We start from the raw sequence: 24,529 nt of genomic DNA, 5'->3' as shown, positions 1-24,529 counted from the left end.
TTGTTCTAGCAACACATCATGCTGTTAGCTACAATGGAATAAACTCAAATTAATTTGTTTGGTTTTTTGTTGGGGGTGGTAATGGAGTTGTTCTAAATGTTCACTTAACAGCAGCAGCAACAACAAAATAGTATATAACTAACAGCTAAATATAGCTAGTCATTTATGCTACCTGTCTGCTAAATGCATTTTTGTTGCTTTGCTTGAAGCGTATCTATTACATGAGTTTCAGTTGAATAAAGCAGGGCCATTTGTTGGTTTAACATTTACTGATACTCATTTCAAATTTCGCAAATGTTCATACAGTTTGGTAAGATTTAGCTGTGTTTATTTCAGTGGAACAATAACAATGTACAAAGTACTTTAGAATTGTTATATTTATCCTTACAACAGACCTGTGATGTTATAAGGAGAGGGCTGTAGCTGAGTAGTAGGAGCACATGCTTTGCATGTAGTTGGTCCCAGGTTCAATCCATATCTTCAGATAGGGATGGAAGAGACACCTGCTGGAACTGGGCTAGACGGAACAATGGTTTGACATGGTTTAAGGTAGTTTCCTATGCTCCTCTGTTAGTTATGCAGAGAGATAGTGACTTGGCAAGGGACTACTTGAGGAGCTTCAGTGCTGAGATTTGAATCTGCACTTACCAGTTAGAAATCCTCCAACATTCTGTACATGATGCTACCCAGGGAAATCTACTATTGTAGGTGTTTCTGATTGTTTAGCACTGCACTGACTCATTTTCTACTGAGCACTACTAATGGAATACCACCTAGAGGTTTCACGACTTGCATTGAAAGGTACTGTGTCTGCGGCAGGTTATGCAGAGGCCCAGAATTCTTGCCTCCATATATATATGTATGCGTGCTTAATCAATGCAGCCTGGAGAAGGCTGTTTCTGAATGAAGGGAAGGCACATGGAGAGAATATGTGTAAACTCTGTCCATGAACCCTTCTTTCACTCAGACACAGCCAAGTCAAAGTTGCTTTGGCTAAATGACAAAATCATGGAATTCTATGTAACGTTTAGTTTAACTCTCGGGCACGGAACCTTCTAAATTGAGACAGTTCACATACTGTATTCAACTGTGGGTCATCCAGTGTATAGTAGAATAATGAGAGACAAAAGTGATGTGCTATAGCATTTCCGATATGTACAGCTTTTATCCAATTATCATTTTGTCCTATCATCATGTTGATAAGAGGCAGTTTTCTCTTAGAAGGATGTACAGGCTTGGTAGGATGATAAAAGATAGAATGGATTAAAAACCTATGTGTTGATATTATGATTCAGGCCATACTACATGTAATGCTGGCTATTAATGACTGGATCTTTCTTTGTATTTGCTGTTAGTTTCATGCTGGCAAGGAGGGATCCAAGTATGACCAAAATAGTGATGGTGAAGGTGGGAGTCTTTTACACTTCTATCCCATGTGTCTTCTGAATCGAAAGAACCTCTTGAAGTCCATGATTCTAATAGCAGCTAGTGTGTGTGCATATGTGCACACAAATGTGTTAGATTAGGTGAAAGGTGTGTTGGAAATAGTCTGAACACACACTGCTCCAAGTGTTTTGGCTGAATTTGGAGACCTACTCCCAAAGTTGCATTCAATTGGGTAAGACAGATCAGTCTCATGAGAGGAGCATCATTGAAGAAGCCTCAAAGTACTTTAGGTCATGACAGATTGTATTTATTTATTTGACAAAAATCATGTAACATTTGATTGTAAGAAAACCTTTATGTGGTTTACAAAAATATAAAATTATAACATTAAAATTATCAATAAAATGGTTTAAAACTGATATTTTAAAATATTCAAAAGATAATAAAATCAACAGTAGTTAAAAAGAAATAAAACACATGTCTGGGTAGCTTACGTATACAAAAATATTTTAAGCAGGCACTGAAAACAGTACAGGGTAAGGTTCCTTCCTGACATCAGTAGCTGGACAATTCCAAAGTGTCACCACACTAAAAGATCAATTAATTACAAGTGTGGAATGAGCATTATGTGGCACCTGTAAAGGTGCCAGTTTCACAGATCAAAGCAGTTGAGTAGGCACATAAGGGATCAGGCAATCCTGTAAGTAAACTGCTCCCAAGCCATTAATGGCTTTACTGTATATGCCAACTTGGCTCCGCAGTTTAGAGCAGATCTCTTGAGCAGAGGTGTTGTATGCTGAAAGCATCTCATTCCTGTCAACAACCATGCTGCAGCATTCTGCACTAACCAAGTCAAGCTCCAGCGAAGCTCCACATAGAGTGGATCACATAGAGTGCATTGCAGTAATCCAATCTTAAAGTCACCAGTGCCTGAGTTACTGTTTTTATGCTCTCCCAGTTCAGAATGGATGTAGCTGTAGCCAGTGACAAAAGCTGGATCCAGAAGCACCCCAGACTGCATACCTGCTCCTTCAGGGGAAGAGTGATCCCATCCAAGGAAGGCAGTTGACCAGTTTATCAGACACAGGAACCTACAGTTCCTGCTGTAATGGTTGTAAGGGGTTACTTGTGTGTAAGTTGCCTGCTAGTTGTGTCCGATTGCCTGGTTCACCATGCCTTGGCTGACAGCACACACTCCGTGGCCGGTCATTCGCTTGCAGAATCTGTCAGTGGGCGTTTCTTGAACCTTTTCCAGCATAAGAGCTGTTTGACGCCAAGTCTCCTCCTACTTTCCCTGCACGGAACTCGTCTGCGCAAGTAAGGGGAAGGCAGGGGTGTGCCAGCACTCTCTCCACTGGTCTCTGATGCAGGGTCTTGGAGACCCCGTCTCCAATTCCTCCATCTCCCTCCCTTCTCTACTGGTGTTGCGCTGAATTCCTTCCCCCTGCTGGTCCCCTCTCCGGCATCGCTCTGGAGCCCTGCCGCCGCCTCTTGCTCTGATGTCAGTTCCCTGACACCTGCCTTGCCAGGGTTCAAGCTCAGTTTATTTCCCCTCATCCATCTCACCAATGCATCCAGGCACTGGGCCAGGGTTCGCATGGCCTCTCCTAGTTCAGATGTTCTGGAGAACTAGAGCTCAGTGTCATCAGTGTACTGGGAAGAGTTGCTGTGCTCACTAGGCCTGAGCTGTTTTGTTTCTTTGACTTCATTGACATCTTGTGAGTTACTCCTGACCTGTTCCCGACTCCTGTCTTGACACTAATGCTATTTAGGCTGATCAAGGGAGGTAATAGTACTAATAGTACTAATCCATTCTGCCTTGGACAGACCCCACCTGGAGTACTGTGTTCTGTTCTAGGCACCACAGTTTAAAAAGGATATTGACAAGCTAGAACACGTGCAGAGGAGGGCAACCAAGATGATCAAAGATCTGGAAACCAAGCCTCATGAGAAACGATTAAGGGAGTTGGGTATGTTTATCCTGAAAAAGAGGAGATATGATAGCCATCTTCAAATATCTCAAGGGCTGTCACGTGAAAGATGGAACCAGCTTGTTTTCTTCTGCTCTGCAGGGTAGATCTCGAACCAATGGTTTCAAGTTACAAGAAGTGAGATTCTGACTAAACATCAAGAATAACTTTCTGGCGGTAAGAGCTGTTTCACAGTGGAATTGACTCCTTCAGAAGGTGGTGCACTCTTCTTCATTGGAGGTTTTCAAGCAGAGGTTGGATGGCCATCAGACATGGATGCTTTATCTGAGATTGCTGCATTGCAGGAGGTTGAACTAGATGACCCTCAGGGTCACGTCCAACTCTATAATTCTTTGATTCTTTGATTCTACAGCTACTGTGAAAAAAAGCACATCAATATATGTTGCACACCCCCTCAATTTCCTAGTGGCGAGAGATTCCAGGGGTTCCAGGCAGTTTCCCAGGATTTGGTTTTCTTGGAATGGGGGTCTGTAGAGACTTTTGGATATATGGTTTATCCTAAGCCTAAGATGGAGGGGCTTATTAACTATTGTTCATAGTTTAGTAATTATTTATTGTAATTGTTAAGAGTGAATTTCTCTTTAATTATTGTTTGCTGATATTTAATTTCATTGTGTACCATTATATTCTAATGGATTGTTGAGTGTTATTTTATTTGAAATAAGTTGTTTATTTTAAAGTTATATTTTTATTATGACTTTTTTGTAATGGATAAGATTGTTATAAGGTGTGTGCGATCCTTGTTGTTTCTTCTGTTTGTAAACCGCTTTGCATTTAGTAATATAGAAAGGCAGTATACAAATTAAAAGTGAAATGAAATTAAAGGGAAGGGAAGGTTCATCCCTTTGCCCATAAGGTCTCTTCACTTAGTTGTAGCTCTTGCAGCCCAGCTCACTCTTTTGGGATGGTGATCATGGTGGCTAACTACTCAGCCAACAGGGATTCAGGGCACCATACAGGCTGACACCGACCCAAGCCCCCTGCATCAATATTTTCTGTTACATTTGTAGTCTGTGGTTGCTCCCCCCCCCCATTCTGCCCTATTATTTGCTGAATCTGATGTATTTCACATGCAAGGGAGAAAACCTCACAAGAAACCAGAAGAAACAGCAGATTAAAATGTAGAAACACAGAATCAAAACCTCCTCTGTTTTCTTGTTCCCGACCCTTCTCCTTCGTTTTCTTGCTCTTTCCCAAAACTTCCCCTGGGATGCTTGCCTGATACTCTGTTGAACCAAAAGTGAAATGTTCAAGAAGGCCTGCAAATGCCATCTTGATAGTCAATATAACACCAAAACTAATTGGCAGTTGTTGCAAGAATGAGTTCATATATGTTTATATTTGTTTGCTTTGATGTATGCTAATTGATTTGCTTTGATGCCGTGCTTATATATGGACCCTGGGATGCAGGGCTCTCGATCTAGAAAGGGGAGATATCTGTAAGCTTAGGTTAGTTGCCATCTATTGCCATACCGGTCAGGTGAATTGATGGGAGGGTCTGGACAAACTGACGTATGCTGCTTTGTGTATAAAGAATATATAAACATTTGCTTGAGTGCAGACAAGTCATGACAACCTCCCACTGTTGCAGTGTTCATTCTGCATCTGCAATGGGGCTTTGCAGGCTGTGCTGTAAGTTTATGCCTTTTGACAGCCTTCTAGTGTCCCTGCACTAAACCACTCCCACGAGCCCACATTTGGGCTAATGGATCAGGACGAGTGGGTTTGTTTTTTTAAAAAAAAAATCTTCGGGGCCTTAAAAAAACTTTTAGATTTCTGTTTCTTAGCTTTCAGTGAGTGTTTTATTGTTGTTTTACACTTAGTTTCATCCAACTAATGTCACCTACATCCTGAATTGCCTCATGTTACAAACACATGTGAGTTTTTAATTTCACAAATTCATGGAAGTGCCACTGATTTCATTTTCGGTTATGTCCACATAAGTATCCATAAGATTTCTATCTTAGAACTTGAAAACAATGTAAACTCCTCCACCATCCCCTTTAAAATAAAGCAGAATTTATTTAAAAATGTGCCCTAGACTCAGGGATAAATTTTATGAGCATGCTGCATGTAAGGATTTTTAGCTTTTGATGCATCTGAAGATGAGGACTCAAAAGGATGGCTCACTTGAATGCACTGACCATTGACTATCTTTTTAAAAACGGTTTTAGAGTGGTTATCTTATTTCTTGCTGAATTTACATGGGCGAGTTTACAAGAGCATCGTTATTACTTAATCCAAATCTTTAAAGGAGTAAGGTTTTTCAGACTAAGTAAGATTATTTTTTTTAGCAACGTGGTATCTTGATACAGGGAGATTTATGTGTGTATCTTAGGCTAATGGTGCTTATGACTATAAATCTGAAGTGGGAATACACCTCTCAAGTTAAAAAATGTCCATGTGGCAGTGAAGTTTTACTTATCCACAAAATATAATGGGAGAAATGTTGAAGCAAATACAGTATGGAGTCAAGAAGTTATCAGGTGTACTGTAATGTACTCATACAGAAAAATGGACATCCTATCCTGTATGATGACCTCTGTTGAGAGAGAGACAAGGGAAACATGTCCTTGTTAATTCTCCTCAATCTCTCAGTAGCTTTCGATACCATTGAATATGGTATCCTTTTGGAGCGGCTGTGCGAACTAGGGGTGTGTGGTACTGCTTTGTGGTTTATGCTCTGGTAACCTCAGGGTTAGATTACTGCAATGCATTATATGTAGGTTTACCTCTAAAAACAGTTCGGAAACTTCAGCTAGTGCAGAATTCAGTGGCCAGGTTACTCACTGGAGCAAGATGGTTTGAGCATCTTACACTGATCCTGATCCGACTGCATTGGCTACCAATTAGTTTCTGGGTCCAATTCAAAGTGCTGGTTTTGACCTATAAAGCCTTAAACTGCTCAGGACCACAAAACTCAATGATCATCTCTTTCCATATGAACCTACCTGAACACTGAGATCATCTTTGTGTGCTTCCTCGGCAAGAGGTCCGGAGGGTGGCAACACGAGAACAGGCCTTCTCTGCAGTGGCTCCCCATCTGTGGAATGCTTTCCACAGGGAAGTTTGCCTGGCGCCTTCATTATATATCTTTAGGTGACAGGCAAAAATGTTCCTTTATAACCAGGCCTTTGGTTGATTTGATTGACCAATGTCAATCAAATGTGTTGGAGGGGTTATTGGGTTGTTGTTGTTTTTATTTCGATTATGTATTTTGTGGTTTTATATTTTGATTTTATTCTGTGAACTGCCCTGAGACCTGCCAGTATAGGGTTGTAAATACAGACAGACAGACAGACCTTAAAACTGGCTTGTGCAACTTGTTGTGACACATCCATGTGAATGCAGCCCATCAATATCATCAGGGAAGCCCATCATGGGCCTAATAAATCCATTTTTGCCGCCTGCACGTGAGCTGGGATTAGGGCTTTGGTGAGTCACCAGTTGTTCAGTTGTTCATTTCTAACCAATACCTTTTGTATCCTCTCTCACACCTGCTATCTGAAGTGGTATAATTTCAGAAGGACTCTACTACTGCTTAAAAAAATGCTGAGTATGGTCAGGGAAGAACTCTGTGTGTAGTCCTGCAGAATTAGTTTGATACTTTCTGTCAGACCTGTCAGGCCTGCATTAACAGATTGACCGCAGCTTGCTCACCAGACATTTGCAACCAGATACCCACTGTATGTGCGCCTTTCCCATCTCTTTGTAGGAACATCTAAAAACCCATCATTGCTTATTATTCACTGTGTGGGGGCTGTTGTAGCACAGTTCCTTTCAATTTCATCTTCATAGTCTATTGTGATCATCACCTCTGCTTCAATATTCAGTATGTCTAATGCGTTAAGTCACTGTTCAAGAACACAAATATATTTTTATTCTCTGTAATGCTGAGAAAGACCTTTCAGACGTACGATTGGTTGTTGCTGTGCAGAGATACATTATGAATTGCCATGTCCACATATGGAAATACATCTTGCAGTATCTTGTCTTTCAACATTGCATACATTTTCAAGATGCTTTTAGGTTCTTCTGCTATACTGAATAAATAACTTTGTGGTTGCATTGGTTAGTGATGATTCTGCCAAGTCATTCTGATAGCAAGATTGCAAATCTTTTGTGCATGCTTGCACTTCTGGTGGTTCCTCTAATGACATTTTTGTTAGGAATGCAGACTTTGAATTCAGGTTCTCATATGCTGACCTTTGTGTCTCCAGCTCAGAAAGAAGCCTGTCAATTATCACAGTATATGAGTTAATTCCAAAGTTTTCACAAGTGTCACATCTATTTCACCATGTGATTTGTTACTCTGATGCTTCCTTTTCTTTTGCTGTTTTTTTGACATATCATCGTAGTTGCTCAAACCTGACTTTTCGAAGAATTCAGACATATATTGAGCATTTTTCACATACAATTTCAATTATTTATATAGCTGTACTGCAACACCAATATTGATTTCAGTGGTTTGAAGCTTCTTGCTGGTAATGTTGAATCAATTCAAAATGGTGTCCCACATTTGCGCCTTTATCACGGTCTCTAATCACTCCCATTTACTTAACAATCCTCTAGTTTCACCGCGACTTAAGGATTTATCTATAGTGTCTTTTTTGTAGCATATAGCACAATTTGGCTTTCATATTTGTTTCAGCTGTGACAAACTTCATCTTGAGATAGCCAACGATTGCTGGAAAGGAACATAGCCAGGTATCATTAAGTGTGACTCCAATACCTGCTATCGATGAGTAGATTACAATAAAAATACAAAAAGATTTTGAAATCCAAAGAATCCAGTTGTTTGTTTACAGTATTCTGCTGCATATGCTCCAAGTAGATGCAAGGAGTGAGTAGAGCATGGCACAAAAACAGTACATGGGCAAGCTTCTTTTATTCCTAATTGAAGACCCTTGTATGATCCATACATATTGCTTGTCTTGTAGTATGACTGCCCTCTATAGTTATCAATGTTTTGTTTATATGTCTTGAGAGTTCTAAAAGCTACATCAGCCAGCTGTTCAAATTTGTGGCCAGGATTAGGTAGAAAACAAATAAAATGCTCTCTGGGATCTCCATTTCTTTCACATACCAAGTTATCAAAGAAAGCTGATTGTCAGGAGATGAATCTACACTTATCAGAAAGTACTTTGTGGAATGCATTGCTTCTATATTCTGATTCCGACCTTTATCTGTCTTGGTGTTGTTAACATTTTCATAAATTAAAAAATATAAATTTGAGGTCTGACCCTTGCCAGGTTTTCTATATTTTGATATGTGCTTCACTAAAAATGGATCAAATTCAGTTATGAGTTCTAAGACCAAAGTTTACATTATGAGTAGATCCAAAGCAAACTGTACATCTTCTGAAAGATAAGTCTTGAGATGCTAAAGCTTCGACTGTAGCTATAGCTCTTCTAAGAACACACATCCAATACTTTATTTCTTCAACAATCTGATACGAAAATTTCATGCACACACTTCCAAGGACTGACCATTGCTATTTCATAGCCAAAACACAGTTTTTATGGCCAAGAGAATTATCACATGCATATGTTAATAGGAATGCTACCAGTAACCAAAACCTTCCCTACCTAGCAAAGATGTTCCTCTAAACAAATGATATGGAGATCAAAAAATTGAGCCTAGTGACTTAAAGCACAGTAAGTATTCTCTCCTAGTCTTTTCTCCATTCAAGAGACATTATGAGATAAATAATAGACTGTCATTGCTAGAAAGCCTGTTTAGATTGCGGGAAAATGCTTTTCAGAATAATATTGCATTTCTTCATTTATTGTCCATAGGACTGGATTAGTGATTCCGAGCACAATTCAAAGTGTTGGTGCTGAACTTTAAAGCCCTAAACGCCTCAGTCCAGTATACCTGAATGAGTTTCTCTACCCCCATCGTTCTCCCCAGACACTGAGGTCCAGTGCCAAGGGCCTTCTGGTGGTTCCCTCGCTGCGAGAAGCCAAGTTACATACAGGGAACCAGGCAGAGGGCCTCTCGGTAGTGGCACCCGCCCTATGGAACACCCTCCCACCAGATGTCAAAGAGAACAACAACTACCAGACCTTTAGAAGACATCTGAAGGCAGCCCTGTTTAGGCAGAGTTAGTACTGATGAGATCGGGAATGTTTCCACGTTGAAATGGAATTGGGAAGTTTTCTTCATTTTTCATCCAAGATCAAAGTCAGTGCTCATGTTTCCCAACTTGTTCGTATCTTCTATTTGAAAACTGGTGCCCATAATGCTGGGGTTGGTTATATTTCCATTAATACGTTTCTGACTATTTAATTTCTATACCACCCTGCATCCAGGGATCACAGAGCAGTTTACAACCCCTCTTGCAAGGAGGCATTAATCATCTCCCTGGCCCAGCCAGATGTCCGCTCCCTGTTAATTTTTATAAGCGAAGAGAGTATGTGGTTGCCTTGATTGATCTAGTACCTTCTTCTCATCCTTGAGCCTTACTAACTGAAACTCATCTAACATAACAGGACTAGACAGTGCTCTGGACAACTCTCCGGATTCATCTGCTGTAACAGTAGAGTCATGGTTCCAGTGGATGCAAGTGATTTTATCCTCAAAATGCTTTGCAAACAGTGAGCTGCTCTTGGTTCTGTCACCTCGTACGGGCTAGGCTGTAAGAGGCTGCACACTAACGGGAAATACTCTGCTGGACGGCACAATGTGGATGCAGTGGAGGCAACAAAGTATGCCTCCTTTGCTGCCTTCATTGTCACTCGGTAGGCTCAATTATGAGCCCTCACCTGTGTTAGATTGCGTTTGACTGGAGTTTTCCTCCACTCGCATTTGAGTCATCTCCCAGCATGTTTCCTTGCCCTAAACTCTGTCAGCTCAGGCAGGGAGACTGCTGGGCAGCAAGGCAGGCAGTAAACCAGCAGAAACCCTAATCTGTCTCCATTGTCCAATGCCATGATTACACACTCTAGATCTCTCAACTGGACAGAGAGCCTGTGAAGAGAGAGAGTAAAAAAAATCTACAGAGAATAGCAACTCCCCTCTTCAATTCTCAAGTCTGCCCTGCTGCTGCACTGAGTACCCATAATCAGATCATAGACAAGGGAGGTCTTATTCAGAGCCGATTTGGCATTCAGCAACAGCAGCCGCACACCCAATGACTAAATGATAGGTCTAGGGTTGCCGTATTTTGAAGAGTAAAAAAGAGAGCACACGCAAGCCCCCCCCCTATTTATTTGTTACTTCCTGCCCCTCACCGCAGCCAGTGGTCATTATACTTTGTGACCACCACCACCCTGCTCACCCACAAGGGTCATCAGGCCATGTTATTGTGCACTGCGACCTGACATGCATCCTTTCTTACAACTCGGTCTTGCAAGTTAAAAGTGGCATCATTTTGACTGTTTCATTTTATTTGAGTGTTGAAGGCCTATTTTCCTGTGCAACCAGACTTGTACATCGGTGCAAGTGTATCTGATTTTTTTCTTTTTCACTTTAAAAATCAATTGTGGAAATAACAAGGGGATCAGAACTGCAGGTCTGTTTGCAAGTGTATTTGTATTTATTTATTTATTTTATTTACTTTTTAATAGGGGCCTTGGGAAGTGCAGCGCCTCCCCCCCCTCCAGCGGAAGTAAAAGCAAAGCAGACAGAGGCACGCCAAACACTTCTCCTTGGCCCTCACCAGATACCCTCCCGCTGCCACTGCCCTCCTCCTGGGTCTTGTACAAGCAGCTGGCAGAGGAGCAGATGCAGCAGGGAGGGAGGGAGAGCCCCTTCACACAGAGTGCTCCCTCACACGGTCCAATTGCGAGTGAGGGAGTGCACGCACCTTCGCTTTGGCTCCTGAGAGGCCATTGGCGTCACCTTGTGCACCTTCTTCGCTGCCGCTTCTCTCTCTCCTCAGAAACGTGGTTCCTGCCTCACAAATCTGGTTCCCCGCTCCCTCGTCGATCTGGCAGGGTTTTTTGGGGGAGAAGATGCAGCTCACCTACTAGGTCTCGCGGTGACGGGGGCCACTCCCCCTGCCGTGTACTGTACATGGTGGTGGCCTGCAGGTGGGTGGTGTTATGCCTCCTCTTCTATGAGGAGTGCGGCGGGAGGGGGGTTGGTGGCGGGAGCAAGGAGGTGGAAAAATAATGATGGTGATGATGTTAATAATAAAAATAAAGCCCACCTCCTCCTCCTCTGTCTTCTGCTCTCTAGTAGGCTGGAGCTCTGCTGCCAAGGCTCCGCCGCCAAACCTGTGCACCAGACACGGTGATGGTGGTTGTGGTGGTGCTGAGGGTGGAGGGAGCTGAGTTGTGGTGAGGTGGGCAGGACCCAAGAGGAGGAGCTGGCAGAGGCAGCGGCAGAAGGTGGAGCTCCATTTGACAGCAAACGATGAGAAAGGGGGGAGAGGAGGGAACAGCGAGGCCAGACATTCTGGCCCATCAGGCGCTGGCCCTCCTTTGCTCCCAGCTTTGGTCACACAGTGGCAGTGGCCGCCTCTCACTCTCTGGCGGGTACCTTGTGGCCCCGTTGCCTCAGATGCCCCCGTCACACTATGTGTCTCTCCTTTCTGCCTCACGTAGTGCTGGAACAATGGTACCAAACAAAAAAATCCCAGACATTGCACACGACACGACAGTCACTAACTGATTGTGCCGTGGGCCCCTTACCCAGCCTGTTGCACCTCCCACACCATACCTCTCCCTACCCTGAACCATGGTGATTAGGCTCCCCAGCTCCTCTCACAGAGACATCTCCCCTCCTTCAATAAAAGAATGTCAGGTTATAACATTTATCAGTAACTTTGCTTTCCTTAGTTGGTCACTTAGTTTTCACTTAGTTTTCACTTAGTTGGTCTTTAAGGTGCTACTGGAAGGAATTTTTTTTGTTTTGACTATGGCAGACCAACACGGCTACCTATCTGTAACTTTGTTTTCCTTGGTTACCCACTTGCTTTTTTTGCATTTGGCATCACTCAGTCTCTTCATCGCTTGGCAGCTAGGAGTGTTCCTTGCCACTAGTCATGCAGCCTGTCTTGCACACATGGAACGCAGTCACTGGTAGTGCATGCATGGCAACCGGCAGTGATGCAATGTGGCAGATCAGCATCAGCAATGGTTGAGGTTTGTTCAGTTGAATTGCCTTCTCTTCAAATTTTCCACCCTGAGCAACTTCCTGGTCTGTCCTACCATAAGTATTTTCCCTGGAATGCTCCGCTTTCCATTTCAGTCACTTTCCAGAGGGTGGTGCATAAACAGTTTTGTTTGACTTCAATGTGGGTTTCTGCAAGGGTTGATTTTACCCCCATACTGTTTAATGTCTACATAGAACTGCTGAGCAGGATCACCTGGAGATGTGGAGTATGTTGTCGTAAATATGCTGATGATATTCAGTTCCATTTTTCCATTGCACCCACCCTGTGGATCACCCTCCCATCAGATGTCAAGGAGATGAGTAACTATAACATTTAGAAAACATCTGAAGGCAGATGTATAGGGAAGCTTTTTAATGTGTAATGTTTTATTATGTTTTTATATATGTTGGCAGCGGCTCTGATTATTATTATTATTATTATTATTATTATTATTATTATTATTAGCACATATCCACCATGTAAAACTAGTTTTGGATTGGCTCAATTTCCTGTATATAGCTACAGTTTCTGCTGTACTTCCTTTGCCAAATAATTTCGGTAAAGTTGTTGCTCAGATGCATTGAACACACAAACTCAGATGCCCTGACACATACATTCTTCACATTCTTTGACTCCACACATACACATCCTTGTCTTGAGTGACCATCAACTTAGCTTCCTTTACTGTGTCAAGTACCTTTGACTTTAAAACCACCACCAGCAGGTCCTGACCATGCCTCCACCTTTTTGAAAATATGGGTTAACATGCTCCCAAGTCAGGTTTGAGATGCTTGACCTTTGGTTTTTTGAGGTGCTGTAATATGCACTTAAGACAAACAATGTATTTTTTTGCATGGAATTCTGCACCTATAATTTCAGATATACAAAAGCAAAGCAATTATTATTCAGACTAAGTATTATTATAATTATCATGCATTGGCATCATTATTCATAAATCACAAAGCAAATCTAGAATGTCATCTTTCTGTTACTCAAATCATGAATAGAAAGTGATAATTTGGGAATAGTTTACAGTCATTTACATAGTTGATATTCAAAATATAAACATTAATACTGAGAGAATCTGATGACAGAGCTATTTATAATGATTGCTTGAATCTATAAAAAATGAACACAATTTTCTAAAATTTGGAAAACTACATGGAACTAAATTTTGAAAATTTTGAATAGGTTTTTGAATATCAATATATATTTTAAGCTATGTTTGAGGGCTTCTTTCAGAATTAATCCCTTGATTCTTACAGTGGTGAAGCATTCAGTAGTGAAGTCCAAAAAGGTTCCCATATTCGTAGTCCAAAATTCAAATATATTTTGCAAGTATTTGTAAATTAGGGTGCTAGATGTTAAATTTGTTCCACGCCCTGTGTGTATTTTCATGGCAGAGCTCATTGCATCAGATCTGTGTTTATCCCAAATTTCCAAGGTGGTGTTATATGTGGAACCTCAGGAATAATTTTGTTACTGTCGTGTGTTTCTTAAAGCCCTTTCTCTGCTGTGGCAGTTGAAATTATTTTGCCTCTTAAGTGTGCCATTATATGTAATGACACATCCAAATTGTGACCTTATACTTCTAGAATGCCATATCCTTTAAGTGCTTCTCAGGAATAGTCTTATTTCTGCTGCATATATACACAGTTCCCCTGATTGCAACCACACCACCCTTTTTAGAATGTCAGCAAATGCAATAAAATGGTTTCTTTCAATTTGGAAATTCATTGTTTTCTTTTAGGTGTAATGGATTCTTCACCCTACCTTCTTTTGCTCAGATCTTTTCAGCAGTTCCCTTTTCTGTCCTCCTTTTCTTCAGTTAGACTTCTATCTTTTTAAGTTTCAGTAGAATCTTTTCATGCCCCTTTTCTGTACACTAGCCGTTCAAACATAAATTTAGACCAAGTATTCTGTTTGGTTTCATTTTTCTGCTTCTGCAACTGTAAAAGCCCACTTGAAAGATTACTTATTGGGGATTTTCCTGCTGTTGAGCCTGCTTGCTTGTTCTCAGAAGGGCACCTTTTCATTTTCTGATTTTATCTTTCTCTTTCCTTGAAGTTTATTTAAATTTTCAGAGGGAAAGGGGGAGGTGGGTAGCAATCTGGAGGCCACAAGCATTCATTGGGAATACTGAACTGCAACACTCAGTTATAAGAAAAAATATTCATAAGACTTCAATATCATTAATACTAGAAATGTGACTGTATTAGAATTGTAATTTTTCAAATATGACTGAAAGCAATATTTGTTCTGTTATTATAATAAACTAAGTTATTATACTAAATTAGCTGGTGTGGCATAGTGATTAGCAGTCTAGGACCTGGGAAACCAGGGTTCAAATTCCCACTTGGCCATGAAAGTCAATGAGTGACCTTGGGTCACCCACTGCCTCTCAGCCTAACCTACCTCGCAGGATTGTTGGATTCAGTGAGGAGGGAGAGAATAATGTATGCCACCTTGAACATACTGTATTTTTGAGAAGTGCAGAAACTGCACTTTGGCTGGAAAAAAGTACTGGGCTTTATTCAGAGTGGATACCGCGTCTGCAACAGTGTCTGCTACTTCTGCATTAGCTTTGAATCATCTTACCCTACAGAGAAGCAGAAAGCTGGCATGTGGAACAATTATGCATTTTTGTGTATGTTTGTGATGTCGTAGAGGCTGTGTCCTATCTGTGTACTATACAGCCTCCTGCTAATTGTCAAAAAAGTTTCAAAACAACAGCAGCAATTTTATTATTAGTCGTATCTATTCATATTTATCATTATTTATATCATATCTTCACAATCTACTCAACCCTTCCTTTGCATGAACCTCCATTTGAATAGGATTTGCATAGGAGAAACAATTGGCAAATTGCAGCCCTAACTCCATACTGTCATTCTTGATTGCTCTCAGATTAAAAGAGCCTAAGGAGACATCTATATCCTGGACACTATCAACTCTCAAGGTCAACTAAAATTCCCACATATAGAGAACAATAGAGGATTGCTTGCCATCTCTTCTGACCCTAGGTCAGAAAGAAAATAAGCTCTATGTTTTCTAGGTTCATTTGGCACAATAACAGCCACTCAGTTCTTTGAAAGAACATCTTGAGAAAATGATGGAATTTATATAATTGTTCTTTATGCATCCAAATCCTACAGTGAAAATCTTTTTTGTAACGAGGGGGCTGTCATGAACTGGATAAAACAAGCCACTTCTTTAAAAAGGAGATGTGCACATTTATTCAGTTGTTGAGGAAGCCAGAACATAAGAAGGCTATGCTGGTGCTTAAAGTTCTCACAGAGCCGTAGTTGATTTTCTTTCTTTGTAGTAGCATGAAAACAGAATCTGCCATTAGCCCTAGTGTATTATCATTGGCAGTGATACCTTGGTAGACTAACTGATGTTTCTTTTACTATTAAGGACTACTTGCCAAATTGTAAGAAATTAAAATTTAAGATTTTTAAAACCAAATAACTATTTTTACAGAGACATGGAATGAGCAAATTATTTAAAAAATATTTTATTTCTGTATTGAATACATAAATATATACAGTATTGTCCTTAGTCCTGGAAAGGGCAATGGAATGTATCGTCTGCTGCATTGAGGCTCTGCTGGCTCCTGCTGGTCAGGGCTAATATCTTTTACTTTGTTTGCTATGCCAGCTTCAGGGTATTGCAGCAGATGGGCTGAAGATTGGACCTCTTGGGAGATCCACAGGGTTTTTGATCCCATAGATCCACACCACAATGCTGTGTTTGGTGGCTTTCCACTGGCTACTATCAGCAAGATGATGGTTAGTTGCTGCCCACTATGGTGAAGGTCAGGCCTCTGCTGTGGCAAAGTTCTACCATCAGTAGTGGAGAAAGCTGGAGATTACACTGCATCCTACTCCCTGGCCCTAACCTTCAGCAGTGTGTGTGTGTGTTTTCAGCTTTTCAATTTAAAACTTACCAATAACCTATTTATTGATTATGCAACCAGTAAGCTTTTAATAAGCACCATTGCCTATTCCTGCACCCACCTCCCTCTCTCGGGCTGTGTTTGTCACTGTGCTAAGAGAATCATAGACTCACAGAACCACAGAATTGGATGGGCTTCTGATGGTCATCCAGCCCAACCCCCTACAAGGCTGGAATCTCCAACTTGCCCTGGCAGGTCAGGTTTCCTGAAGGCTGGTACAGCGTATGCTCGTTCCTTAAAGACAGCTGCCAGCGGGGAATGCATCCAGTTGGGAGGTGCAGAGGAGGCATGGAGGGAGCTGGTGCTGGAGCAGGAGCCTGCCTTGTTCTCCTCCAACATTGGATGGAGGTAGCAGCTCTCTAGGCTGTGCTGTCTCCATCACTTGCGGTCTGAGGGCGTCCACTTGGGTGCTCGCCTCCCAGCCAGGGTGGGGCACACATCACAGCCGAGCACTGTTTGTGTTGCCACCACACACTGCTCTCTGCTCACTGCCTTGCCCTTGGCACCCCCTCCCCCACAACCATGCTGAGGCTGCTTACACACTGCACTCTTGGGGATACAAGGGGACACAGGCACCCAGTGTTGTCCTGTGGAGTTTGGTGGCTCCTTCGCCCTCCTTCCCTGCCTTGCCCAGCACATCTGCTGTGACCTGTGCACCATGAGGCGACACCAGTTCCTGCTGGGGCCAAAGAGGGCACCAAGCCCCCACCTCTCCGCCTATGCTGCCGACATTACCAGGGTTGTAACTGGATCTACAAGTCCCCTGAAAACAGTACCTTTTGGGGCCACAATCTTGTGGGAACCAAAACAGGACATCCCAAGATCCAGTCAGAAGTCGGAATGGCTTCTGTAATTCCAGAATGTCCTGCTAGTGAAACAGTTGAGAGGTATGGAAACTTCATTTGGTCCAAAATGCAGCAGCCAGATTTCTGGCTCGGGTTTCATTTAGAATTCATAGAACCCTTGTTTTAAAATGTGCATTTGTTGTCCGTTAATTTCTGGGCCCAATTTAAGTGTTTAAAATCCTAAATGACTTAAGCCCCAAACATCTAAAAGACTGCCCTCTTCCCTATAGATGCTCTCAGGTCTTAAGATCAGCAGAGGAGCCCTCTATTTAGTCCTACCATTCTCAGAAGTTCTTGTGGTAGTAACCTGGGAAAAGCATTCTCTGTGATAGCTCCAAGTTGTAAAATTCCTCTCTACAGGCACCTTTATTATATATTTTCCATCATATTCTGAAGATCTACTTCTTTGTTTTTGACACCTAAGATACATATTTTCAGAACCCATCCTGAACTGTGATTGTAATTTGTTTAAATTTGTTTCTAATATTAATATTAAATTTAAAATTGCTGTAATATGTACTACTAATAATGATGATGGTAATAATAAATAATAAAAGTTGTAAGGGACATTTCTCACATTTCCTGACAACAGACATAGTTTTCCATCAAGTATACGCTCAAATGGGAGCGGTAGCCAATCCCAAACTAATTTATTTAGTTGCATATTACACATTTGTAAATTAGTACATTGCATGGATTCTTCAGTGGTGTAGTCATTAAGAGCGGTGGACTCGTAATCTTGTGAACCGGGTTCGTGTCTCCGCTCCTCCACATGCAGCTGCTGGGTGACCTTGGGCTAGTGACATTTCTCTGAAGTACCTCAGCCCAACTCACCTCAAAGAGTGTTTGTTGTGGGGGAGGAAGGGAAAGGAGAATGTTAGCTGCTTTGAGACTCCTTAGGGTAGTGATAAAGCAGGATATCAAATCCAAACTCTTCTTCTTCATATTTTTAATGTACAAAGTATTTTAAAAGATGTGGTAATGTGTGGTGTCCCTTATTCCCCCCGCCTCCCCTATACCCAAGGGAACTAAACGCAGATAACATCCTAATAGAGAATTATCCATTTCCATCCATAGGAAGATTTCTTTCTTGAGCTCCCATTGCACAAAAGTTGCCTGAATGAAATTTCATAAGGGACACTGTAGGAACATTTTCCAATCAAGCCCATGCTCTCCCTCTTGGCAGAGTTATTTCTCATTGATTCATCCATGAAAACATCTGTTCTTGTCTCCTTTATGCTACTGAAGTGTGACAAATTGGCTGTCAAGAATACTGCTCATTTTCCTTTAAGCCTTTACTTCCTCCAAAGTGTCATTTTATGAAGTGCTTTTAAAGTCTTGTTTTCCTGTGTTGTTTTGCTTTTCCAGGGAATAATGCTACACTTGTAAATAGGGACTGACTGGGCAATTGAACGGCCTTATATAATGAAGTGGAGTGATGGGCCAGTTCTTTTCCATAGGAAGCAGTGTGGTGAGTGGGTGGGAGGTTATTCTTGGAGAAAAGCCGTAGTGGATCACCTGATTTCTATTTTTCCTTTTAAATTAAATATGTATTTTAGAAAGTGGTGGAAAATGGGTTTTCTTTGTCACAGATTTGCTAGGTGGGTGAAAGACTTTGCATTCTCTATGACTAACAAATATGCATTCTTTGCACAATAAAATGACTATCTGGAAATGCCCAAAATGGAAGTATGTGTAATGTCTACTATGTTATCTTGATTGTAATTTAATATACTATAATTGTTTTTTCTTATTATTGTTCTATTGATTCAGTAAGCAAATAACTTGAAAAAGGCTTCTGGCTGAGATAGCATTTTAACTAAGCACCTGAACATGTGAAAGCCAGCAACTGCTCTACCTCTTGCATGCTATGCATCCCGCTTCCCACCTCCCCATCTATGGTCCTGCCCACTGCATTATCCTTTTAACCTGCACAACAGCAGCTGAACAAGGGAAAAAACAATAAATCCATAAAATACCCATTCAGTAGATCCACTTGCATCACAATTAACACCAGCTGTAGCCAATTAATCTCCCTCTGCCATTCATATGCTGCGAAGCCAAGTATGAAACCTTTGCTTCCCAGCCTCTTTAGAGGTATTAAAAACCATGGCTGGTCCTTGTTTACTTATGATGCTCTTGCAAGAATTGCAGGCTCCATTTTTGTCACTCGTCATGGGGAGCATTCAGGAAGGACTGTTTTCTTATATTAACTTGGGCTATTTAAACCTACAGTACTGGCTTTTATGGATTTTTCTGTTATATCCTGTGACAACAGGAAACCATCGTGGTGTTGTTGTTGCTGTGAATTTTCATTTTTCACTTCAAACATGAAACAACATAACTCACAACACATTACCCACTTTGCTTAAAAATACCAACTTCAGTTCTTACAATTTACTCCAAAAACCTTTCCACATATTACTATGAGATATAGGGGGATTATAAACCTTTTGTCACACATTATAGAAAATATGGGCATTAGAATTCCCTTTGGTCACATGAATTTGGCATGTCAGCTTTTCAGCCAGGGTTATTGTCCATGCTACAGAGTAACATGCTTCAATGTTCAAACTCAAGGCAGTGCGCCATCACATGGTTAATTCCATATGTTCCGCCATGAGGAAGAATGTTGAAGGTTCCTTTATAAGCAGTTGGTGGACATGTCTTTCCTTTATAAGGTTCCTTTATAAGCAGTTGGACATGTCTTTTATTCCAAGTAAAGCAAGTTGAGGGGAAGGTTGTTTATTAAACTCATCTATTTAAATACCAAAAAAGGTTTGCAAAACCAAATATGTATGTAAGTTCCCATTTCCCACATCCCCTGCAACAGGTTGATGTTGCCCCAGTATCATGTGCCAGGGGTACATGATACCACTTCTGTAAGTTGCAAAGAGGATTCCCTTAATTGAGCTGAAACTGTTTTAAAAGGTTTTTTGCTGCCATAAGATAGCCAAATTCTACCTCAATCAATATTTTGTATATGGTTGATACTGCATCCTTTAATGTAGCAGGAACATTGACCATAAGTTTTAAAGCAGTCAGCTCTTTGTCTAGGTTTTATCAGAAAGAAAAACAATTTATTAAAATTAAACCAATACCATGTTAACATTGAGAATTTTAGCCAAAATCTGTTCTTTATGTAGTGGGGAATCACTTACATAAAAATCCCTGAATATATATAGACCTGCTTGTTCCTAGCCTTCACAAAACGTTGGGTGCTTTCCAAGTGGAAGCAGCAGGGAGATCGGGGGGGGGGTCAGCTTTCTTGTATATTTTTCACCAAGCACTTAACACACTGAATAAAAATGAATTTTCTACCTTAAGAATTAATGTTGAGGTAATGCTAAGAAAGGGCCATGTCCTAAACTTACAAACTTCCAATTCTATTGGCTTTCCTCCTGGATCTTGAATCAAAGACACCAAGTTTGAATGGGGCATTCCCAGACCTCCCTTGTTGCATTGTTATACAATATTTTGCTGCATAACTGAGCTTTCTTTTCCCTAAGAAAGAATTTACCTAGTAATCTCTGCCAAACTTAAGTTGTTTAAGCATTATATTTATGGGCAGGACCTGAAATGGATAAAGAAACTTTGATATTCTCACAGTCACAACATGGCCCAACCGAGAAAGGTTAAGACCCTCTCAGGATGCTATGGCGCTGTTAGGCACAGAATGGCCAGAGTAAGGAATTAACTCTTTATTGTCAAAAGGCAATATGGGAAGGCATGTCCATCAGTCCTACGTCTCTCAGCTACTGCTGAATATGCAGCCAATGTGGCAGTTGCCGCAACAGGGAGACTCCCCTCCCCACCTCGGCTTATGTATTTCCCCACTTAGAGCTGCACACAAGCAGGCGAAGACTCAGCCTGCGTGTAACCAATCCTCTTCCGGTCCTGGGAGACAGTGGAGCAAGAGAGATGCAGGAGCACAGTGGAAGCCCTTGACTCTACAACAGCCTGACCCATCTCTCCCTCTTCCACCTGTTTTTCATTCTCTAGTCCTGCAGCTTCTCCTGCCTCTGACTCCTCTCTCTTGGCTGTTACAGGTTCTCTCAGTTCACCTAGCCCTTCTTCCAACTCCAATCCCCCTTCTCCTAGTTCCCACTCACCAGTATCCAGCCACCACTTGTCAATGTCCAGCCAGTCCCTGACCCAGGATTTCAATTGGTTTTCATCTATGTTTGGATACTGCTAGACACCATATTCAATCAAGATGACACCAAGTCATTCCAAACTGCACTGATTTTGATGCCCCTGAAGATATAGGCACTAAATTTGGTGTGATGGTTTCTGAGATAGAGGAGCAGGTTTGGCCTAATGCTAGATTTTATTTTGCATTAAGATGACAGATCAAACTTTCCAAACAGCACAGATCAGTTCACTTCTGAAGATATCATTGCCCATTTTGGCATGATAGTTCCTGGGACTGGGGAGTGGGTTTGGGCTATATTTGGATACCATTGGGCATCCCTTTGAATCAAGATGTGGACCAAAAAGTTCCAAATTGCATTGATTTGTACACCTATAAAGAGACCATGAACAAATTTGGCATGACAGATCCTGAGGTCAAGGAGCATGTTTTTGCTCTACATTTGTTTACTGTTGGATGCCATTTGAATCAAGATAGCAGACTGAACCATTCCAAACTGCACTGATTTAGACACATCTGAAGATAGCATCACCTAATTTGGTGTGATGATTCTTGAGGAGTGAGTTGTGGTCTATATTTGGACACTCTCACACACCATCTTGAATGAAGATGGCAGACTGAAGTGTTATAAACTGTATGCATTTAGACACCTCTGAAGATAAGATTTGGAATTAAGATGTTGGACTGAACTTTTCAAAACTACAAATTTTAACAATATCTGGCAGGAAACTAAAAGAACAATGCACAGGTTATGGTAGAAGCCCAATTCCAAACTGAATTGGGCCAATTCAGGTGGATCTAGATTTTGACTGAGTCAGGTCAAGGCAGCCCCGGATTCCTTTGGTTGGGCTACCTGGAGCAATCGGGGGCTATGTGCGGCAGGGCATCAGGAAGGAGAAAGAAGAGGTAGGCAGCTTCTGTAAAGAAAAGCATAGGGCTTTTGGCAATAGAACTTTCAAAAAGTCATGCACTATACTTTGGCAATGTTGGTCCACTTCAGACAGCCTCTTCCCATGATGTGGCAGCAGCGGTGGCAGCACCAGCGATGGAAGTTAAGTAAGCGACAGCCATGGAGTGGGAGCAGGTAGTGTCACCGTCAGTTGTGATGGAGGCGGTGGGGATGACAAGGGTCTGTACTTTACTGAGCCAGTACATATTTGGGATAGTGGCATGAGAGGGGTGGACTTGCAGTCCTAGCACAGTAGCCATCAGTAACTGTCTGCCAAGAGTGCAGTATTGTTGGCTGTAGGGATCTGCTTCAGCATTATGTTCTGCACATGGAACATGCTGGCAAAACAGCACCCAGCAGGTTTGAACTCTCCTACACTCTGCATTGTGAAATAGAGCATTTTCACCCCCCACACCCTTCCTGACTGTATGGGGTTTAAAAGCCCCTAGTTAAACAGTGATTTGTGGCTAGATCCTGCTTGAGTGTTCCCTGATTCAGTTCAGAGGATCTATCTATTTATAAACCTGAGCATTTTTTTTTGTTTGTTTCTTAGAATTCCTGAGCAATGCTGGGTATTTTCTGCTAGTTTGTGTCTAATTTGAGACATTATTGACTCAGAAGGGGCTAATGTATGTGTACATTTCATGTAATTCTGTCAAATAGATAAAAAGTTAAAGGTTTTTTTGATTTCCCCATAGTACCACACGAGAATGGGCCTTTTCAGTGGTTCCCCCCTGACTATGGAACACTCTTTTAAGTGAGACATGCCTGGCATCATCTTCATCAGTTTTAGATGCCAGGCTAAGACTTTTCTGTTTACTCAAGCCTTCGGTTAACTAATGTTGCCTACTATGGTAGTGCTCATATTTTAGTGGGGTGTGTAGGACTTCCACAGAGTGGCTGGGGAAACTCCAGTCAGATGGGTGGGTATAAATAACAAATAAAATTATTATTATTATTAATTAATTTGCTTTTGGCCAAGCATTTTAAGTATGTTGTATTGTTAGTGATTTAAATTTTCTCTGGTTTTAAATTGTTTTATATGCTGTATTTATTGTGAAGTTGCACCAAGACTTTAATGTAAACTGTAACTGAGAGATTGGATTGGATTGATCTTTATTACGGCCATTGGCCCGTCACACGACAGTTTCCCATACCACCATAATGTACTTGAACCTCCAAATTTAAATAACTGAGAGATATTTAAATAATAATACTAAAACTAAAAATAATATTAAATACTACTACTAAATACTACTACTACTACTAATAATAATTAATAAGCCCAAGTCCAACTTCTGGTTTTCTTGCTGTATTGCTGTAAAAATAAGAGTACGATGATAGCAGGAATAAAATTAAAGGATTATTTTTGCTTTCATGTAATGGAAAACACATGTTCTTCCAGAATTCCACTCATAGTAATGCTATATCATAATGCAGCATTGTTCTGTGACAGTCAGGAAGTGGGGAAATGGCTGATAATGAAAGGTGGCCACCTCAAGGAGCTCTGTAAAATAGCCTTCAAATTTGCCTTCAAAATGTGCAGCATATGATTTATCCATGCACTTAATTTCCACTGCTTATAATGGGATTTTGTGGTAAATGATGTTTCTTAGATTGCACCCAGGAAGTTTATCTCAAGAAGTGTATCTGTTATAAACCACTTTAAAAAATGTAATTTTAGATATCCCTCAAAATTGCACAAATACAATAAAAACATAATACAAGATTATAGTGTATTGTGTTGGCAACAATGTTTCTGTTGTTGGCATCTGTCTGTTTCGGGAGATAATGGAGAGTGCATTTGGGGATGAAGTCTAACTCAAAACTGTTGGAAGGTTACAGCGGCTGCTATGGCTGTAGAGATTGATACGGGAGATTTTGTTGGTTTTGCTGGGGCAGATGAAGGTGTCCAGTTGTACTGCTGCGGATGCATTTCTTATCTCTGGACTTCTCCCTAGTGGTCATTCCTCCTCTGGTCACTGTTATGGATGCATGACCTGACTGCCTGTCTCCAGTCGCTGTGGTATAAAACTACAGTGGTACCTCAGGTTAAGTACTTAATTTGTTCCGGAGGTCCATACTTAACCTGAAACTGTTCTTAACCTGAAGCACCACTTTAGCTAATGGGGCCTCCTGCTGCT

At 41.2% G+C, this 24,529-nt stretch overlaps 1 protein-coding gene across 18 annotated transcripts in view; it reads left to right on the top strand.

Moving 5' to 3' along the window:
• LOC309369918 (uncharacterized protein) overlaps positions 1 to 24,529 on the top strand; it is a 456,081-nt gene that overhangs the window by 18,307 nt on the left and 413,245 nt on the right. The gene's annotated exons all lie outside the window — the stretch shown is intronic.

This window comes from Podarcis melisellensis (genome assembly GCF_964234715.1).
Source record: "Podarcis melisellensis genome assembly, chromosome: 5".
In the NCBI taxonomy this organism is placed as follows: Eukaryota; Metazoa; Chordata; class Lepidosauria; order Squamata; family Lacertidae; genus Podarcis; species Podarcis melisellensis.
The sequence above is the reverse complement of the archived record's forward strand: the minus strand, read 5'-3'. Positions and strand labels throughout refer to the sequence as shown.